This window comes from Macaca thibetana, chromosome 6 (assembly GCF_024542745.1).
Source record: "Macaca thibetana thibetana isolate TM-01 chromosome 6, ASM2454274v1, whole genome shotgun sequence".
NCBI classification, from domain to species: domain Eukaryota; kingdom Metazoa; phylum Chordata; class Mammalia; order Primates; family Cercopithecidae; genus Macaca; species Macaca thibetana.
The window spans coordinates 9231473-9252808 of record NC_065583.1 but is presented as its reverse complement, the minus strand read 5'-3'; positions in this window follow the sequence as shown (position 1 = coordinate 9252808).

Here is a 21336-nt window from a genome sequence, read left to right as displayed (position 1 = left end):
TTTGACACCAGCCTGGCCAACATGGCAAAACTAAAAATGGTCTCCACTAAAAATATAAAAATTATCCAGGCCTGGCGGTGGGTGCCTGTAATCCCAGCTACTTGGGAGGCTGAGACAGGAGAATTGGTTGAACCCGGGAGGCAGAGGTTGCAGTGAGCCGAGATAGCACCGCTGCACATCATCCTGGGTGACATGAATGAGACTCTGTCTCAAACAAACAAACAAACAAAAACAAACAAAAAAGAAAACAAGGAGAAGGACATGCACCATCTGGACAGCAGGAGTAAGACAGAGAGGTGGACACACCACCTATTTCCCCCAGGCTAATGAGTACCAACATTCTAATGACAGGATCCATTTTGGGGCTCTGATCCTGTGCCAGGCTCTGGAGGCGGTGCTGGGGCCACAGGAGCAACAGAAGTGACATAACTCTGGGCTACATGGAGCTTAGGAGCAGGGACTGCAGTTTAAATTATCAAAGTGGTGTTCTGAAGGGGACACTTGTTTTCGGAGCAGTAACAGGGACCTGAGCCAGTCTGAAGTCAGGAAGGACTTCCTGGAGGAGGTGACCCTGAGCTGAGCGCCAAGAATGGGGGAGGTCACAGGGCCAGCCAGTGGAGGACAAGCACTCTGAGCAGAGAGGTCCCAGCTGGGGAAGCCAGCGCAGGCTGGAAAACCACGTGCTAACATTGCCAGAGGGATCACAGCTCATGGGAAGCAGGGACACTGCTGCCTAGGGACGTTCACTTGTTAGGGCCTCAGGAGGAGCCAGTGAAATAGGGGATCTTGCCCTCCTGGGGTTCTGGGATTCAGAGAGTTTGAGTGCTTCGCTTAAGGGCATTCAGCCTATAGGATAGTTAAGGGAAGGTTCAGATTTAGGGGAAGGTGGCTTGGGAATATACCCCGAGGACAATGAGGATGCAGTTGGAGGGCTGAGGTGGATTTGTTCCTCCAAGCAATGGGGAGCCAAAGATGTCTTAGAGCACAGCAGGTTCCCAGCACCCATGGCAGCCATTTAGCTCCAGTGTCAGAAGGCTCAGGACAGTTTCTGGGGACAACGTGCCACAGTCTGCCACACCACATGCCACGTTTAGTTATGGTCAGCAGTAAACCTCAGCCCTCTTTCAAGGCAGTAAGTGATGGTAGGGATGGCATCTGAGTGTAATTGGAGGTTGTTGCTGTGGCCGCTCTGCCCTGTGGAGGAGGAAGGCCAGCTTCTTCCTGTGAGTTGCCTGTTCTGGGAGAGACTGGGGTGGGAGAAGGGAGCTAACATTTCTATTTCTGAGCACCAACCAGGAGTCAGGAAGGGGTGGGAAGTGCACCCAGGGCAGGTCAGGTCAGCAGGTCAGTGAAATCAGGTCTTTAACACTTGTTTAACCCTCTTTTGCAGCTGCAAAGCCCGACTTTTGGCTTCACTGTATTTATTTTCATGGTTACCTGTTCTATATGGTGAATGTGTTTGGTCTTCTTTTTATGGTAGTGATAGCAAGTTTCATTTCAATACATTTTCAATACATATACTTGAATAATAAATCTTAGGCTATTTAAAGAAGAAAAAAATCATTAGTAAATAACACAGGGAGCTGAAAACTGTGGCCTGCAATGCAGGAATGGTGGAGATCCAGGAAGCCTTACCGCCTGTGGTCCTCATGGCAGCTCTGAAGCAAGGACTGTCATCCCCATTTTACAGCTGGAAAAGCTGAGTCCCCAAGAAAGTAACTTGCCCTCTGCCCCAAGCCAAGTCCGGAACCCAAGTATCTTCCCCCCTCACCCTCCCACCTTCACTAGTGAATGAGCTTCCAGACACTCCTGGCAGTTCAGAAATCTCCTGATGCCGGGGGTTCTAATCCAGGCCCTGGTGCCACCATTGACAAATTGTGGCTTTGTGCAGTTGTCTAACTCTTTGTCCTTGGTTACTGATATGGTTTGGCTGTGTCCCCACCCAAATCTTATTTTGAACTGTAGCTCCCATAATTCCTATGTATCGTGGGAGGGACCCAGTGGGGGGTAATTGAATCATGGGGGTGGGTCTTTCTCGTGTTGTTCTCATGATAGTGAATAAGTCTCACAAGATCAGATGGCTTTATAAAGGGGAGTTCCCCTGCACAAGCTCTCTTGCCTGCCACCATGTAAGACATGACTGCTCCTCATTCGCCCTCCACCATGATTGTGAGGCCTCCCCAGCCATGTGGAACGTGAGTCAATTAAACCTTTTTCCTTTATAAATTACCCAGTCTCAGGTATGTATTTATTAGCAGCATGAGAACAGACTAATACAGTTACTCATCTTAAAATGGGAATAATATGTGTACCTCAGAGGACTGCTAAAAGGATTTAATGATATGATATGTTATTTTTCCTAATTTAAAATGAGACAATAGAATCCCAGAGCCTTGAAGCCACTTGACCAAGGTCACAGAGGTAGAAAAAGGAGGAGCTGGATGCCAATGTAGGTAGATCCAAAAGGCTTCCACGCTGCTGTTTTTAATGATCCCATGGCACTGCCTTCCTTCTATAGAAAGCTGCCTCATGCCTAGGTTGGGAGCTGAGAATGTCTCCAAAGCCCAGTGGATAGAAGAGAGACCTGAACAGTGTGCCCATGTGGAAGGGGCTTGGTTTTCTTTAGGCTGGAGCCTGTGGACTCTGCCAAGGTCCCCAGAAGCAGCGAGTCGGGAGTGCGGGAGGACACTTTCCTGTGGGAAAATGTAGGGTGCTTCCACTTATAGCCTGATAATTGGGCCCAGCGAGGTCTGAGCTCAGATGATGTCATTCATTCTCTGTGGCCTTTGGGGCTGAGGAAGCCTCTAGGGAAAGAGGGGTGGGGGAGGAAGGGCTGGAGAACAGAGAACCTGGAAAGAATGACAGATAAAAACAGGAATCCGAATTTTGGGCATGCATGGAATGTGGCCAAGGGAGCTTTAGAGCCGTTGTGGCGGGACAGTCCATGGCAGGAAGTACTCATAGAATCAAGGGCAGACGGCCCGGGGGCCAGCCAGCCGGAACCCAGTGCTGGCAGGCAGTGCTGGGGGTGAAGGCATGAAAGAGTCGGGATGCGTGAGTGAATGGTTGGCTTTAGTGCAAGATCGAGGAGTGGAGATCAGTTCCTGGAAGGCAGCTGAGTCGGGGGAAGGGGTGCGCAGACAACATTGGACAGAGTTTAAATCCTGGTAGAAATTTATCAGCTGCCTCACTTGGGCTGATATCTGACCCCTCTGAGCCTCCGTGGAGCAGATGCTGTCAATTTCCAACCCGATATCCGTTTCCCAAGTCATCCTTGCCCACAGAACCCTGATTCTACTGAGGGTGATGATGCAGACAGCCTGGGCCCTCTGCATTCCCAGCCTCCTTTATAGCCAGGGGTGGCTTGGCTGAGAGCCTCAGTCACTTCGTCTCGGAATGCAAATGATTATGCCCCTTCTGCAGGGATTTGGGGAGGAGTTAGGCTGGCGCGTGCTGGGTGGACATTGCTGAGAGCGTGGCCAACTTCTGCTGCTGGTGGAGGGTCTGAATTTCTGTCTCTGGCATTTGCATCTCCAAGTGCTCCTGACACCTCTACCTCGGTTGTTCCCATTGCCTGCAATTCAACAAACCAATCAAAACCCTGCCCAGCCATCCCAGCATCCCATGCTCACCCCCAGCCCCCTCTCACCCCCCTCATCTCTGGAGCCAGTGGTGTGGACTCGAAGCTCAGTCCACCACTTCTAGCTTTACATGGCTTTGCAATGACCTGACAGGGATGCTAACAGCACCTACCTCCTGCGAGAGCGAGGGTGAAAATCAGCAATTCCTGTGAGGCCTATTCAGTGCCATGCTTAGCACATAGTGAGTGCTTGTGCAAGCTGTGTTACTGTGAAGAGGAAGGCTGACTCCTTGGCCTGGCCCACCATGCCGGAGTGACCGGGTCCCTCAGCCCTCCCTCACACCTCCAAGGCTTAGTGCTTGCTGGTCTGCCTGGAATGTTCCTCTATTCTTTTGCCCTTCCTTCTTTCTTCACTTGGCTAATTCTGCTTTATTTATTTATTTATTGAGACAGAGCCTCACTGTGTCACCCAGGCTGGAGTGCAGTGGTGCAATCTCGGCTCACTGCAACCTCTGCCTCCCAGGTTCAAGGGATTCTCCTGCCTCAGCTTCCCAAGTAGCTGGAATTACAGGCGCGTGCCACCACCCCTGGCTAATTTTTTGTATTTTTATTTTTTAGTAGGGACAGGGTTTCATTGTGTTAGTCAGGATGGTGTTGATCTCCTGACCTCATGATCCACCCACCTTGGCTTCCCAAAGTGCTGGGATTGCAGGTGTGAGCCACCAAGCTCCGCCTGCTTTATTTATTTTTAAAATAATTTAAAACAAGTCATTTTTGTCCCCTTCTCTGAGAAGCCGTCCCTCGCTCACCTCTTACTGGCTGGGGTTCCACAGGCTTCTGTACGCTGTCCAGTCAGAGGCATTCTCTTAGTGTTGCCACGGTCTGTGGTCTGAGTTTTGGCATTTCTGTCCCTCACAGCTCCTGCTCCGAGCTCTTCAAGGGCTCATACCCCGACCTCATCATCTCTGACCTTCCAGGGCCTGGCTCAGGGTGCCCGGTAACTGTTCTCATGCCTCCTCAAACACAGAAACACCACACAGTAGCGCATCGAACAATATAGCAGCTACCACTCAATTGTATTGACGGCATCCATTTCCATGTTGTGTGCCAACCCTCTTCTCACCACTTTCCTGTGGGGTATGACTGCTCTGATGGTTTGGTCATCTCGGTTAGTCTATTGAGCCCAGTGGTTTGGTCCACTGCTAGTCTAGATATTGCTGTAAAGCCAGGAGTTTGAGACTATAGTGAGCTATGATCGTGCTCCTGGACTCCAGCCTGGGTGACAGAGTGAGAACTGATTAACGTCTATAATCAGTTGACTTTAAGTAAAAAATATTACCCTTGATAATGTGGGTAGGCCTCACCTAGTCAGTTGAAGGCCTTAAGAGTAGACACCAAGGTTTCCTGAAGAAAGAACGATTTTCCCTCAACTGTAGTAAGGAAATCCTCCCTGAGTTTCCAGCCCGCTGGGCCACCCTGTGGATTTTGGACTTACCAGCCCCCATAGTCACATGAGCCAATTCCTTAAAATAAGTATACATTTCTATCCATTCCCTCCTGTTGGTTCTGTTTCTCTGGAAAACTGTAATACAACTGTCATTCCCATTTTACAGATGGGGAAGCTGAGGATCAGAGAAATTTGGTCTCATGGGCAGTGTCATACGCCACTCAGTGGCAGGGCTGGGACTGGAACCCAGGCAGCCTCTCTAGGACCAGCATTACAGATCACCTAGCTGATGCTGGGATCCAGGTCTTTTCACCTTCTTCAGGTGTTTCCAGGTGCCTAGAGCCGGCTTCCTTAGCCAAGGAAGCTGAGTGAAGCAGCCCCTCTTCAAAGTGCCCTCTTCTGTGCACCGTGTTTTCCAGAGAGACCTGGGGAAGCTTCTCTAGGTGTGAAAAGAAAAGAGAAGGGGAGGGCTGGGCGCTGTGGCTCCCACCTGTAATCCCAGCACTTCAGGAGGCCAATGCAGGAGGATTCCTTGAGCCCAGAAGTTCAAGACCAGCCTGGGAGATAGCAAAACCTTGTCTCCACAAAAAAAGTTTTTAAAAAATTAACCGGGTGTGGTGGCATATGCCTATTATAGTCCTGGCTACTGGGGAAACTGAGGTGGGAGGATCACTTGAAGCCAGGAGTTCGAGGTTATAGTGAGCTATGATCATGCCACTGCACTGCAGCCTGGGTGACAGAGTGAGACCCTGTTTCTACAGAGAGAGAGAGAGAAAGAGGGAAGGGGAGGACCTGGGGACCTGGGAGTAAGTCCTTCTTTTCACTTCCTGTCTGTGTGACCTTAAGCAAGTACCTTTGCCTCTCTGAGCTTTGGTTTCTACAGCCTAAAATTACCTCCAGACAGTGGGACAAAGTCAAGAGATTCTCTGTGTATTGATATAGAAAGGCCTTTAAGACAAAATGTAGAGGGAAAAGAGCAAAGTGTAGGACAATGTTTCTCTTTTGTATAAGTAAAGGGGGGACTTTTTTTTCGAGACAGGGTCTTGCTCTGTTGCCCAGGCTGGAGTGCAATGGCATGATCATAGGTCACTGTAGCCTTGATCTCCTGGGCTCAAGCAATCCGCTCACCTCAGACCCCCAAATAGTTGGGATTACAGGTGTGTGCCACCATGCCTGGCTGATTTTTAATTTTTTTTTGTAGAGACAAGGTCTCACTGTGTCACCCAAGCTGGCCTCAAACTCCTGGGCTCAAGCAATCCTCCTGCCTCTGCCTCCCAAAATGCTGGGATTACAGGTGTCAGCAACCACACCAAGCCAGGGGGGATTTAAGAATATATTCTGGTATTTACATAAACAGACTCTTGGGGAATATACTAGAAATTAATAAAAATTATCCTTTAAAGGAGGAGAATAGGAGCAGGATGAGACTTCTCACTGTGTTCCTTTGATTTTTGAAACGTGATTAAATTATGTAGCAGAAAATAAATATTAATAGTTTTAAAATGAGGATAATGAGAGTATCTCCTTCAAATTGTTGTATGGTTAAGCTTAAATGTAAAAATAAATGTAAAATGCAAAGCACGCAGTAGGTGCTTAAAAATGGGAGCTGGTCATCGTGCCACAGTGACCCTCCAGGATGTTTCTCCAGGAAAGAGCAAGATGATTATAATGATGCTTCGATGTCCCACTTGAACCCAATACGTGCTTTCTGCTGAGCTGGGTCCCCTGGGTGACAGAGGAAATAGTCCCCATAGGCCCTTGCTCTCAGGCTTTAATAAGCCATCTGGGGATCCTGGACTAACAGTCATGGGCTATGCAGTGCTCACCATTCATTCACCAAAGATTTGAAGAGAAAGAAGGGTCGCTAATGGGCAAGGGGAGGGGCTTTATCGGATAGGAACAAACATTCGTTGGGCTGTACCGGGTGTTCCTACATACATTCCTCCCGTAATCCTCATATCAACTCTGGGAGGAGCAGTGATTGTGTTCATTTCACAGAGAAGGAAACTAAGGCCCAGAAACTTGAGCTAGTGTGTGCAAGAACACACAGCTAGGAATTGGCAGAGTTAGGCTCTGAGGCCACGTCTCTCCAGTTGCAGGTCTCCTTGTCTTCCTACTATACAACAATGCCTGGCCAGGGTCTAGAAGGATCCGGTGGGTTAAGTGAAGTGTGGGTAGGTGGTGGGATGGGAGTGTAGTTGTAGCAGCAGCTGAGAGTGATCCCATGATCCCCTCTGAGGACCATTTAAACTTGCCAACAACCCTACTACACAAGCAGAAGACATAGTGCTATCTTCCCCATTCCCTCAGGGATTCATTCATTCATTCATTCATTCATTCCCTCAATTTAGCCAATCATTAACATTTTAGTGAGAACTAGTCCTTCCCAGGCCTTATGCTGAGAACTACGGACATCAAAATGAGTGGGTCACAGCGTCTGTACCCAAGGAGCTTACAGTCTAGCAAGAGAGAAAGACCCACAAACTGAGGTAGACAATTGAATGCTGGGATTGGAGATGAACATAGAGCCTAGAGCCTAGAGCCCAGAGGAGGTGACATTGCAGGGCAGGGGGTCTTGGAACATGTATGGGAATTTTCCATGTGTGGAGTGTGGCTCAAAGGGACAGCACATGGTAAGGACCAAGGGGAAGAAAGCACAGTGGGTTTGGGTAACAGCTAAGGCCTGGAGTGATCGGTGGGGTGCAGGTGTGGAGGGAAGAGGCTATGGATGAAGAGTTGGTTTGGGAAGAGTCAGACCATGAGGCATTGTGACAGAGACTGGACACCATCTTGTAAGCCACAGAGTTAAGCAGGGCAGCGGAGTAGCCAGGCCGATCTGGGCTTCGGAGCAACCATGCTGGGGGACCTGGGAGGAAGGGCAGGGACTGGAGAAAGAGGTCCTTCGTTCATCCTAGGGCACTCTCCAGTGCCTTGGGGTCCTCCAGGGTCTTATTTGTGCTACTTTCTCCAGCTTTTGTGTGTGTGTGTGTGAGACAGAGTCTTGCACTGTCGGCTGGGCTGGAGTGCAGTGGTGCAATCTCAGCTCACTGCAACCTCCGTCTCCCGGGTTCAAGCGATTCTCCTGCCTCAGCCTCTTGACTAGCTGGAATTACAGATGCCCACCACCACGCCAGCTAATTTTTTGTATTTTTAGTAGAGATGGGGTTTCACCATGTTGGCCAGGATGGTCTCGAACTCCTGATTCGCCCGCCTCTACCTCCCAAAGTGCTGGGATTACAGGCATGAGCCATCGTCCCCGACCACTCCCTGACTTTTGTATTGATAAACTTTGAGATAATTGCAGATTCACAGTCATAAGAAATGACTCAGAGAGACTGTGCTTTGTGCCCATTTCTCCCCAGTGGTCACATTTTGATTCCTTTGCTGCTTTTGAGAAGGAGGTGGTGGTGGGGGGTTGGGGGTGGGGGGCAGCGGGCACCAGTATGTTGAAGGAGAAATGCCCAGAGAGCTCTGGTGAGAGTTGCCTCCTTCCCCATCACCCTCCCTCTCTGTGAGACAAGACTGTTTCATAGGTGTATCATGGAGCGAGTTTGGGAAGCCTGGTGTATGCAACTCACAAGTTCATCCTATCAACCCCTTACCAATCCCTTTGCCATCTTCTCACAAGAGCCCAGGCCACTTCCCTAGGGCACCACCCTTGACATGGCCCCACCCAAAACACAGTGGATGTAGCTGAGAAGATCAACTGACCAACAGAGGATCAAGTTCCCTTTACACCATCTGTTTGGTTGTGGAGCTGGTTGGTAGGTTCCTGCCCAGCCGGGAACTACATTTCCCAGCACTCCTTGCTTCCCACATGACTAGTTTTCACCAATGCAGTGTGAGCAGAGGGATCCAGGTGCTGTCAGGACGCGGGGTTCAGTAGTGGCTATGCCATCTTCTCTTTCTTCTCCCAGTGGGCTGTTTGGATGACACCAGGACAACCTTGGGGCCACAAGATGGTAGAGGAGCCTCAAGATAGAAGTGGTCTGTGTCTCAGGGCAGCCATTGGAGGAAAACCACCCATGAGAGCCACGAGCCAGGGACACCAGCATTGGACTTTGTATGAGGGAGAAATAAACATACATAAAAACTTCAAATATGCAAAAGAAGCAGAGAGCACACTAGAATAACTCATCCTAGCCATCTATCATTCCGTTTCCAGAAATTATCAACATTTTTCCAAGTCTTCTTTAATATACCACTCTGACCACTCCCTCCCTCTGCCCTTTTTATTTTATTTTGTTTTTTTGACCGAGTCTTGTTCTGTCGCCAGGCTGGAGTGCAGTGGCGCCATCTCGGCTCACTGCAACCTCCGCCTCTGGGATTCAAGCAATTCTCCTGCCTCAGCCTCCCGAGTAGCTGGGATTACAGGCACACACCACCATGCCCAGCTAATTTTTGTAGTTTTAGTAGAGACAGGATTTCACCATGTTGGCCAGGATGGTCTCAATCTCTTGACCTCGTGATCCTCCCGCCTTAGCCTCTCAAAGTGCTGGGATTACAGGCATGAGCCACCGTGCCCGGCCTCTGACCCCATTTTAAATTGTTTGCTAGAGTATTTTAAAGTAATTACCAGACATCATGCACAAGGGCAAACAAAACCAAAAGGTAAACACCCTTTATCATGCTAAGCCACTGAGAGGAGGGGCCGTTCATCACGGCAGTTAGACAGCCCTGACTGATGTGGTGGAGACTCTCTGTACCCAGCTGTGGAATTGGACATAACGGGCCTGTTCTCCTGGGCTGTGCAGCGCGCAGAGGAATGTGTCTGGGCCCAAAGCAGCAAGGCTGCCAAGCCTTCCAGCCCTCCGAGAAGGAGTTCTCTTTGTTCTTCTGGCCCAGCTGCACCCAGCCCCTACCGCCCACTTCTTCCTCCTTCCAGGCTGGGGCTGCCCAGAGGAGAAGCAGACGAAAGGTGGGATGAGAAACAGAGTGTTTTGCAGACCGAGTCTGGCTTGGGCTGGGCTGGGTGTGGCGGGGTGAGGCTGTGCTAGAACAGAGAGAGCAGGCAGAAGGCATGGATATTGGAAAGCCAGGGCCTATAGCAGGGGCTGGAGCCAGGGGAGCAAAACCATTTTTTTGCCTTTTGGCTTGGCCTGTGTTCATGACCCTGAAGCTCAGAAGCTGGATAGAGCTTTGTGGTCAGAACCTCCAGAGAGCTTGAGTCCATGGAAGAAGGCATTACTGGGCACCAGTGGGGCAGCTCTGTGCTGTGGGCTGCATCCTGGCTTAGCTACTCTTCCCAGCCTCGTGACTTCAGAGAGGCCCCTTCAACCCTCTGAGCCACAGGCTCTCTGTATTGAAAGTGAGGATGGGAATATCAATTTTACCTGGTCCTGGGGAAATTAGACTTAATGTACATAGAAAGCCTGATACATAGCAGGTTCTCAATGACTCATAGCCATGGCTATTGATCTCTGTTAACAACATGACACAAGTATAGCAGTGCAAACTTGCATCCATCCACAGAATGGACCAGGGCCCCAGGATGCTGGGCCTCACCCTCTTGGGAGCTGTTTTCAGAGGAGGAGAAACAGAAAATGCAGGGAGCCAAAGGGCTTGCCCTGGGAGCGGCCAGGTCTGGTTTTGTATGTCAGAGGATCAAGGGTGGGTGGAATCCTACAGTTCAGGGACTCTTTCCTGGAAGGGGCTGGATTGGCAACAAAAGACTCCCTCCCTTGGAAAGTAGCCTCACAGCTGTCAGGAAAAAACAGCTGTGTGGCTTCCTGTCAAGGAGGTAAGACCTCAGTCCTGTGGGGAAGCAGAGCAAGACATGATGGAAAACAGGAACTCCCAGGCCGGTTATCTAGCAGCGATGGACTGGGTTCAAAGCCCAGCTCTGCTGCTTGCTGGCTGTGTGACCTTGGGCAAGTCACTTCACCTCTCTGAGCCTTAGTAACATGTTTTAAATGCGGATAATGATGCTCATCTCACAAGGCTACTGGGAGAAGAGGAAAAGATATTAAATCGAAAATGCCTTGCTCAGTGCCTGGTACCCTGGAAGCACTTAATAAATTGTCATTGTAAATCACTCATCCCTAGGGCTTAAAATGAACCCCTGTTTCTTCTCTTAAGAGACTTCTAAATATGGGAGGCTCCATCGTCTCTTGTTTTCCCTGCATCGACTCCCTGGATGGGCTTGTCCTCTTCCACAGCATTAAACACTGTTCCATGACATCAGCTCTGGAGATGGCACTTGAAACCAGACACCCTTGCTATTACCCTAAACGGCACCCCCACCCCCAGCCCTTCCCATTTTGGGAAGGGGCCTCCATTTGGTTGTAAGATCTTTTTTGTGTGTGTGAGTACATAGATAGATAGATAGATAGATAGATAGATAGATAGATAGATATAGATGGGGTACAGGAGATGTTTTGATACAGGCACGCAATGTGAAGTAACCACATCATAGGGAATGGGGTATCCATCCCCTCAAGTGTTTATCCTTTGAGTTACAATTCAATTATATGCTAACTTATTCTAAAATGTACAATTAAGTTACTATGGCTATAGTCACCCTATTGTGCTATCAGATAGTAGGTCTTATTCATCCTTTCTATTTTTATTGTACCCAGTTAAAGGATCTTGATTATTGTCTTTCCCCCAAGCCCTCAAGTCCAACCCACCAGGAGGTCCTGATGGCTCCATCATCAGCATGTATCTCTCATCTCACCCCTCCCCACCTCCACCGCCACTGCGACGGTCCAACCTGCCATGCTCCCAGCTCTCTGCTGCACAGACCCCTCCCCACGCTCCCTGCTCTCACTCTCGCCCCTTCTACAGTCAGCTCTCCACACAGCAGCCTCACCTTTTTCTTTTAACTTTTAACAGAAATCCTAGACTTACAGAAAAATGGCAATAGTACAAAGCCTTCCCACACAGCCTTCCCTCTACTCCCCACATTTGCTTGTCTCTTTCTATCTACAGAAGTATTTTTTCTAGAACATTAGAGTCAGTTGCAAACATGATGCCCCTTTGCCCCTAAATACTCTAGTGGGACATTTCGACACACAAGGACACTCACATGGCCGCAGCACGGTGATCAAAAGCTGCGCTTGTGACACGGTCCTGGCAGCGGATCTGCAGCCCTGTTCACTGCTGCCTGTCTCCCAGAAGGAGCGTCTGGCTCACGCATCACCTTCTGTCCTCCTGCCTCTTCAGTCTCCTTTACCTGGGAGCAGTACCTTTGTCTGTCTTCACCTGTCACGACCTTGGCATTTTGAGTACAGTCCAATTATTTTACAGCACATCCCTCAATTTGGGCTTGTCTAATATTTCCTCACACAGTGAGCTTTTAAAAGGAATAGGGAGCTGGGCATGGCGGCTCACACCTGTAATCCCAGAACTTTGGGAAACCGAGGTGGGTGGATCACTTGAGGTCAGGAGTTCGACACCAGCTTGGCTAACATGGTGAAACCTCGTCTCTACTAAAAATTAAAAAATTACCAGGCATGGTGGCACGTGCCTGGAATCCCAGCTACTCAGGAGGCTGAGGCAGGAGAATAGCTTAAACTCAGGAGGTAGAGGTTGCGGTGAGCCGAGATTGTGTCACTGCACTTTAGCCTGGGAGACAGAGCGAGACTCCATTATAAAAAAAAAAAAAAAAAAAAAAAAGTGAAATAAATAAATACATAAATAAGGTATAGGAGATCTCCTGACTTGCCGGCTCTCAACCCTGCAATGGCTGGCTGCCACATCCTGAGAAAATGCCAACTCCCCACCAGGCCCTTCACCAGAAGGGCTTTGCCCGACTCTCTCCCTCTGCTCTCTCGACACCAGCAATCTGACCTCTGTCCTCAGTGCCCTGGCCCTGCCACTCCTCTCTGGGGACTGATGGGAGGTTTGAGGGGGCTACCTGTCTTCTCACTTCTCACTGACCATTGGCTCACATGAGTGCCCCCTCTCTCCAAGAAATTATCTTAACCTATCCCATGTGATATTGTAGAATTTGTCTTGAGCCCTGGTGTGTGACAGGGAAGACCCAGAAGGGACTCCTTTGTATGACACAGGTAGACCTGGCGTGTCATGCCCTGGTGTTTCTTTTCAGCTGTGTGTCCTTAGACAAGTTACTTAACATCTCTGATCCTCTATTTCCTCATCTAGAAAGAGGGACTAGGAAGAAGAATTGAGATAGTAAACGTAAAAGTACCTGACACGCAACAGGGTCGTCTTGTCTCCGGATGGTGAAATTAGACCCATTGCATCTTCTGGAGGAACTGGAAGGGGCTTGTAGTGGGTTGAATGGTGGCCACCCCAGAAGATATGTCCCTGGAACCTGCTAATGAAACCTTACTTGAAAAAGGCACCTTTGGGCCGGGCACAGTGGCTCACACCTGTAATCCCAGCACTTTGCGAGGCTGAGGACAGTGGATCACCTGAAGTCAGGAGTTTAAGACCAGCCTGGCCAACATGGCTAAATCCCATCTCTACTAAAAATATAAAAATTAGCTGGGCGTCGTGGTGGGTGCCTGTAATCCCAGCTACTCGGGAGGCTGAGGCAGGAGAATCACTTGAACCTGCGAGGCGGAGGTTGCAGTGAGCCAAGATTGTTCCACTGCACTCCAGCCTGGGTGACAGAGTAAGACTCTGTCTCAAAAAAAAAAAAAAAAAAAAAAAAAAAAAAAGAAAAGAAAAGAAAAAAAGAAAGGCATCTTTGTCAATGTATTTAAGTTAAGGATCTTGAGATGAGATTATCCCGGGTTGTCCAGTGAACCCTGAATCCAGTGACAAGTGTCTTTAAAAGAGACACACAGAGGAGAAGACAGACACAAAGAGGAGACGGTGATGTGAAGATGGGGGCAGAGATTGGAGGGGCACATCTACAAGGCAAGAAAACCAAGGATGGCTGGCAGCCTCCAGAGGCTGGGAGAGAGACCCGGGCTGAGATGGCCTCAGAGCCTCTGGAGGGAGCCTGGCCCTGCCGACACCTCAGTTTTGGAGTTCTGACCTCCAGAACTATGAGAAAATAAATTTCTGTTGTTTGAAGCCACCGAGTTTGCGGTAACTTCTCATGGCAGACCTAGGAAATTAACATAGGAATGAATTTGGGCAAAACAACAGCGGAAGGTCCTTGTCCAGTGGAGCCCTTCCTGGATGGCACTGTCCGCACCCAGGACTTCATTCCTTCTCCATAGAGGCAGGAGTGGAGGGGGCCCTGAGGACTGAGAGTAGGAAGTGGCCCAGTCAGAAGTCTTCTGAGCCAGGGGTCTCCCAGTGCCCCCTCCTTCTCTCCCTGGAGTGTCCCTTTGAAAGGGCAAACATGAGAGAGTGGCTCAGTCCCTGGAGCATCCCAGGCTGCTTGGATCCAGGCGGAGTGGAGTTGGGGAGATGGCTGTTTGCAGAGGTTGTTCGGGGGTGCTGACTGCCAGCACCCAGGGGTCTTGGGGATCTTGGGGGCCAGTGGGATGTTATAGTTCCCCTGCCGTGGTGGTGGGAAGAGGGGGCCATTAATCTGTGGAAACAGGGTGGTCCTCCTGTAGCTCACTGCTTAGACAACATGGGAAGACATTCTGGGGTCCTTTTCAGACAGTTCTGCTCATGATACCCATCTGTCTCCAAATCTTCACCGTTTCCACCACATTACACACTCTCCCAGACAACGCTTGCCCAGAGAACTCGGCATCCTTAGCTCGAATCTAACACTTGACTGCATGGCTCATGCCTGGGCTCAGTAATTTCTGTGGAGCTCTAGGAAGCAGGTGCAGGCAGCATGGAGCCCATGGCCACAGGTCCTTGGTGTAATCTGTTGCCCAGGCTTAGGTTTACTCTCATACAGGGATGTCCCCCGAGTCTCTGCCGTCCTCTAAATGAAGGCTCCAAAGCTCTGTGTGAGTAGATCATAGGCGAGGTGGGGCTTGAGACCCCACTTCCTTTGCAATGTTCACTGCCTGAGCTTTTTTCCCCCTGGGAAAAGCCACTCCCCTCTTGGTGCAAGTCAGCTGCGTCAGAAGCAGGCTATGGCACCCACGGCAGCCTCAGATTCTCCCCACCGCGCCCCCACCTCTGTCAGGGCCGGCTCAGGGGCTGCTGCTGAATTCCCATGCGAGGCTCACTCGGCGGTCAGGAAGAGGAAAGCTGCTCTGGGAATAGCAAACTCCAGGGAGCCAGGATTACAGGCACGTGGGGGAGGCAGCGGAGGTGGCTGTTTCACACTCTGTCACAATGGAGGTAGCAGTTTCCTTTTGAGGGACTGGAAATGTGACCTACTTCCTTGTAACAAGGATGCTGCGTCAGCACTTGGATGGAAAACACAGGTGAAGGATGTGCTCCTCCCCAGACAGAACAAGAAAGAAAAAGGTCTGCGCCCTCGTTTTCAGAATGCATTGTTCTCCCTGCCTGAAACACTCCTGCTCAGCTTTTCCATCTGCAAAACCCCTCTTTGTGCTTTGTAAGCCAGCTGGAGGAATTTCCCTAGGGAAGCCTGCCGTGACCTGTCCATGCTCTGCTGCCCATGCTGGGGGAAAAGTCAGAGCCTTTAGAGTTGGATACTGGGCTGTTTTGGCCATCTGAGAAAGGGGCCATGTTTGCTCTGAATGTGGCCCAGCCCCTAGCACTGTGGCCTGCACACAGCAGGTACTCAGTAATGTTTGCTTATCAGCTGTGGAAGGTGGGCAGGTGGATTAAACTCTCTGAGCCTTGGTGTTTTCATCTGACCATAGGACTAGTATATAATAGCTGCCTTTATCAAACCCTTTATATTGACGCATTTAGGAGGTAGGGGCTATGGTTAGTCGCATTGTGCAAAAATGTAAAAAACTTATCCAAGGTCTCACAGCTGGTAAGTGACCAGTATACCTCTTCATACCTTGTTTGAGGACCAAATGTGTGTGTGTGTGTGTGTGTGTGTGTGTGTGTGTGTGTGTGTGTGTATGTGTATCTAATTCAGAGCAGTCAGTGTTTGGTACATGGTAACTGCCCAATAAATGGTAGTTGTTTTGTTTATTACCACTGCTGTCCTACTACTGCTCCCAGCATCTCCCCAGGCACTGATCACATCATGTCATACAGTCTTGTCCAATTCTCCCTGAGGCAGATCTCTGTGCACAGGTCTGCCCAGACTAGATGCTAATTACATGCTAAAGGCATGAATACAATGAATGAGGAGGTGACTTTAAACCCAATTTCAACTCCTTAACTAAAAATGTAGTTCCCAGTGAGTATCGAAGACACTTCTATAAAAGCTCATTGTCATTGCTAAGTAAAATTTCATTGTAATCGTCTCTGCAGTGTGCAGAGAATTTTTCACATTGGAAAATTCTTTCAAAACTGTAATGTCAGTTGATCCACCCAGACATGTGGTACAGAAGGGCACTGTGACTGTTTTGCAAATATAGTTGGCACCTGTTTTGTGAAGGAGGTGGTTAATGGAACTTTTGCTAATTGATGTCCAATTCATGCTCTACAACATCCTCTGTGCAATCTGGGGCAAGTCATTTCTCCATTCTGAGCCTCAGTTTCTACATTAACAAAATGTAAGTAATCCTATGAACTCATGTTGACCTAAAGGAAGAAATTTAGGCAAAATTAATATAAGTAGAGAGTTTATTTGGGTTAAATTTGAGGACTGCAACCTGGAAAACACTTCACGTTACCTTGGGAAGTGCTCCAGAGAATAAAGGAGAGGCCCCAGCTTTAAAAGAAGACAGGGCGAATCAGGAGATGGGGTGATTCCAAAAGGTGTTTCTTGGGAATCCTCATAGGTTAGTAGAAATAACATTGATTAGTAATTGGCTATATATTAATATAGGCTCTGAGTTATAATGTCAATGTGCAACATTGTTAGGTTAATTTATAGTTTCTTGGGGCATTAGTGAGTCTAGAGTCCAAATAACAAGTGGCTTCAGGAGATGATTATTTAGCTCAAGGGAGTGGGGTGGGATGTGACTACTGTCTCATTCCAATGCCTCCCTGGGCCTGATAATTTAAAGGGGGCTCACATTCCTCAGATAAAAAAGTTTCTTTGCTTTCTCACCCAATAGAGCTGCTGTGAAGCTTGCATGAGACACTATATATATAGGAGGGCAGTTAATTAGGACCAAACCATCCAAAGAGGATGATGGGAAAAGCTATATGGAAAATAACATCTTAAATGTATCAAAGAGCTAATAAGAGAATAAAGAATTAGCTGACTAAAATCTAGTAAAAAATGAGAACCCAGAGAAGTAAGCTTAATAGGTAAAGCTGTATTTTCCCTAAGGACATTTACTAATCCAGAAGAAACAGTTATAGTCTTGATGGCCTCAGGAAAAAAATATAAGGTCCAGAGTCTACCAAAAGTGGGGCCTGTGATAACTGTTCCTCTTTCCTCCCTTTCAGCTGGGATCCCAAATGGCTACCTCTGAAAGTTATGATGAAGCATAAGTAAATGAACTCCCACAGACTTATAGGTTCTAGTCATCTGGGTCATCCAGAAAACCACAAACCTAGAACTTGAATTAAGGCGGTTCCATGCTGGTAGAGTTCCCAGACTCTTGGTAAAAGCAAACAAAAATCCTTTCTGCAGAAAAATAGTACCATTTTAGGTAACAAATCATTCTTACAAATAATTTTTCAAATCAAATGTCTGGCACACAGTGAAAAATAGTCAGGTACTTAAGGAAATAAGACACTTGAGTGAGAACAACAGAAACACACACAAAACTTTAGTTATTAGAATTGTTAGACACAGACTACAAGGAAAATGTGTATCATGCTTAAAGAAATACTGGGGGGCAAAAAACTATGAGAAACCATACTGTAAATTAAGAAAAATAAAATAAACTTTGAAGGCTAAATAATAAAAAATTAAGAACTTACAGTCTGTTTAATGGTACAATAGATACAGCTGAAGAGAAAATTAATTAACTGGAAGGCAGATCAGAAGAAAGTATCCAGAATGCATCCTGAGAGACAAAAAGACTAAATATATTTAAGAAAGAATGATAAAGCACAATGAGAACATCTAACTATTGTAATTGGAGTGGAGTTCTAGAAAGAAAGAGAAATATAAAGAGATGATGGCTGAGAATTTTCAGGTCTGTAGAAAAAAACCAATTTGAATATTCATGAATTCAAGAAGCCCAAGTAGGATACAAAAAAAAAAAAAAAAAAAAAAAATCTATATCTAGGTATATCATAGTGAATCTGAAGAAAACCACAAAGAAAACAATCTTAAAAGAAGCTGGAGAAAAGGGATAGTATTTTCAAAGGAGTGACAGAACAGCTGACTTTTCTCAATAGCAACAATGGAAGCCAGAAAACAGCAAAATAACATCTTTGATGTACTGGGAAAAGTACCCCAAACCCCTAACTTAGTATTCTATACCCAGGGAAATATCCTATAGAAATGGAAGTAAAATAAATGCAATTTTTGAACAAACACCCCCCAGATAATTGGTCACCAGTAGACATTCACTAAAGGTATTCTTCAGAGGAAATAATCCCAGACAGAAGATCAGAAATGAAAGATGAGCAACAAAAGAAAAAAATAGGTAAATTGGGTTTCATGAAATTGAAAATATTTTATGCTTCCAAGAACACTATAAAAAAGAAGACAACCCACAGGATAGGAGAAAATATTTGCAAATCATATATCTTATAAAAATGTATATTTAGAATATATTAAAAACTCTTACAACTCAATAATAATAATAATAATAAATAACCCAATTAAAAAATGAACAAAGGATCTGAACAAACATTTCTCCAAGGAAGATATATAAGTGGCCAATAAGCACATGAAAATATGTACAATTTTATCAGTCATCAGGGAAATACAAATCAAAACCCTTCAGATACCTCTTCATACCCACTAGAATGGCTAAAATAAAGTGAAAGAATAACATGTTGGTGAAGATGTAGAGAAACTGGCATTTTCATACACTGCTAGTAGGAAAGTAAAATGGCACAGCTACTTCAGAAAAAGTTTGGCAATTCCTCAATAATTAAACATAGAATTACCATATGACTCAGCAATTCCACTCCTAGGTATATGCCCAAGAAACGAAAATACATGTTCTCCCAAAAACACGTACACATATTTATAGCAGCATTATTCATAATAGCCAAAAGGTAGAAACAACCCATATGTCCAGCAATAGATGAATGGCTAAAAATGTGGTATATCCATACAATGGAATGTTGTTTGGCCATAAAAAGAAGGAGGGGGACTTCTAGTTTCTAGTCCATCATATAAGGAGCTTAGAAGTTGCCACTCTGTCTTAACAAGTAAAAAGCTGAACAAACTGAAAAATAACTCTTTGTGGATCTGTAAGAGAAGTGAGGTCACTGGGCAAACTGCTGCCCCCAAACTGGAGAGACAGATAGGTGAATATAGAGAATCACAACTTACCAGAGCAGAAACCCATGAGTAGAAACCTCCGTGAGAGTCAGTGCCAGGACAGGAAAAACTGTAACTGGTGAATTGCTGGAGGCTTAGTGTGGAGTCTTAGTTTGACAGTTAAAACTCCAGGGGAACCCAGTCATAGAGGGACCACCACACTTTTGGGAGTTTTATCTCCAGGAGCTCTACTAGGTCATCACAGTGAAAAATCAGAGAGAAAATCCCCTCATGCTTCCAGCAGGGGACGGAGAAATGAACCATTTTGAAATACCCCAGAGCAGGGGTCCCCAACCCCCGGACTGTGGACCGGTACTGGTCCATGGCCTGTTAGGAACTGGGCCATACAGCAGGAGGTGAGCGGCAGGTGACCAAGCATTATGGCCTGAGCTCTGTCACCTGTCAGATGGGTGGTGGCATTAGATTCCCATAAGAGTGTGAACTCTATGGTGAACTGCTCATGCAAGGGATTTAGGTTGCATGTTCCTTATGAGAATGAAGGCCTGATGATCTGAGGTGGAACAGTTTCATCCCAAAACTATCCCCTGCCCAACTCTGTCTGTGGAAAAATTGTCTTCCACGAAGCCTGTCCCAGGTGCCAAAAAGGTTGGGGACCACTGCCCCAGAGCATTATGCTCTTAACAGGGGTTACCTGCAGAAGAAACTATTTTACCAGACTCTAATCTGCTGGGCTATGTCAGAGCCTAATTGACCTGGAGAAAGAGAAATACCCAGTTCCAGCCAGCTTTAGTCATCTTGTCACACATGGGGGAAAAAACAAAACTGAGAGGCATTGATGAAGTTCACAGTCCAGAGGTACACGTTCATTAAAAGACTGAGACCTAGGCCACATGTGGTGGATCGCTCCTGTAATCACAGCACTTCGGGAGGCCGAGGTGGGTGGATCACCCGAGGTCAGGAGTTCAAAACCAGCCTGGCTAACATGGTGAAACCCTGTCTCTACTAAAAATACAAAATTAGCTGGGCGTGGTGGTGCATGCCTGTAATCCCAGCTACTTGGGAGGCTGAGACAGGAGAATTGCTTGAACCTGGGAGGCAGAGGTTGCAGCGAGCCGAGATCACACCACTGTACTCCAGCCTGGGCACCAAAAGCAAAAAAAATAAAAAAGAAGATTGAGACCTAATTATGGAACTATAGAATAGTTCCCCTCCCCCACACCTTATTGCTACATCATTAAAGGCTGATTTACTGCAGTTACTTTTACCTAGTACATCAATCACATCCACCTTTCAACAAGAAATTACAAGACATACTAAAAAGCAAAAACACATTTTGAAGAGACTGGACAAACATCAGGACAAGAGTCAGATAGGGCTGGAATGTTAAAATTATAAAACAAATAATTTTTTTAAAAAATATGATTATGTTAAGGGCTGTAATGAAAAAGGTAGAAGGTATATAATAACAAATGGATAATGTAAGCAGGAGGATGGAAATTCTAAGAAAGAATAAAAAAGAAATTCTAGGCATCAAAAACTGTCACAGAAATGAAGAATGGTTTTGATGGGCTCATTAGTAGACTGGACATGGTTGAGGAAAGAATCTCTGAACTGAGAGTATGACAGTAGAGACTTCCAAAACTGAAAGGCAAAGATAAAAAAAAATACTGATTCCCACCCCCCACCCACCCAGAACACACTAACCAAGAACAGACTCTGAAGAACTTACAGAAAGGTGTAACATACATGTAATGGGAATATCAGGAGAAGAGACAGGAGCAGAAGCAATATTTGAAGCAGCAATGACTAAGAATTTCCCCCAAATTAATGCCAGACACTAAACAGATACATAAAGCTCACAGAATACCAAGTAAGATAAACTTCAGAAAAATGGCACCTAGGATATAATACTCAAGTTTCAGAAAACCAAAGATAAATAAAAAAAACTTTTAAAAAAGCCAGAAGGGGAAAAATGCCTTACCCAGAGAAGCAAAGATAAGAATTACATCTGACTTCTCCTCAGAAACC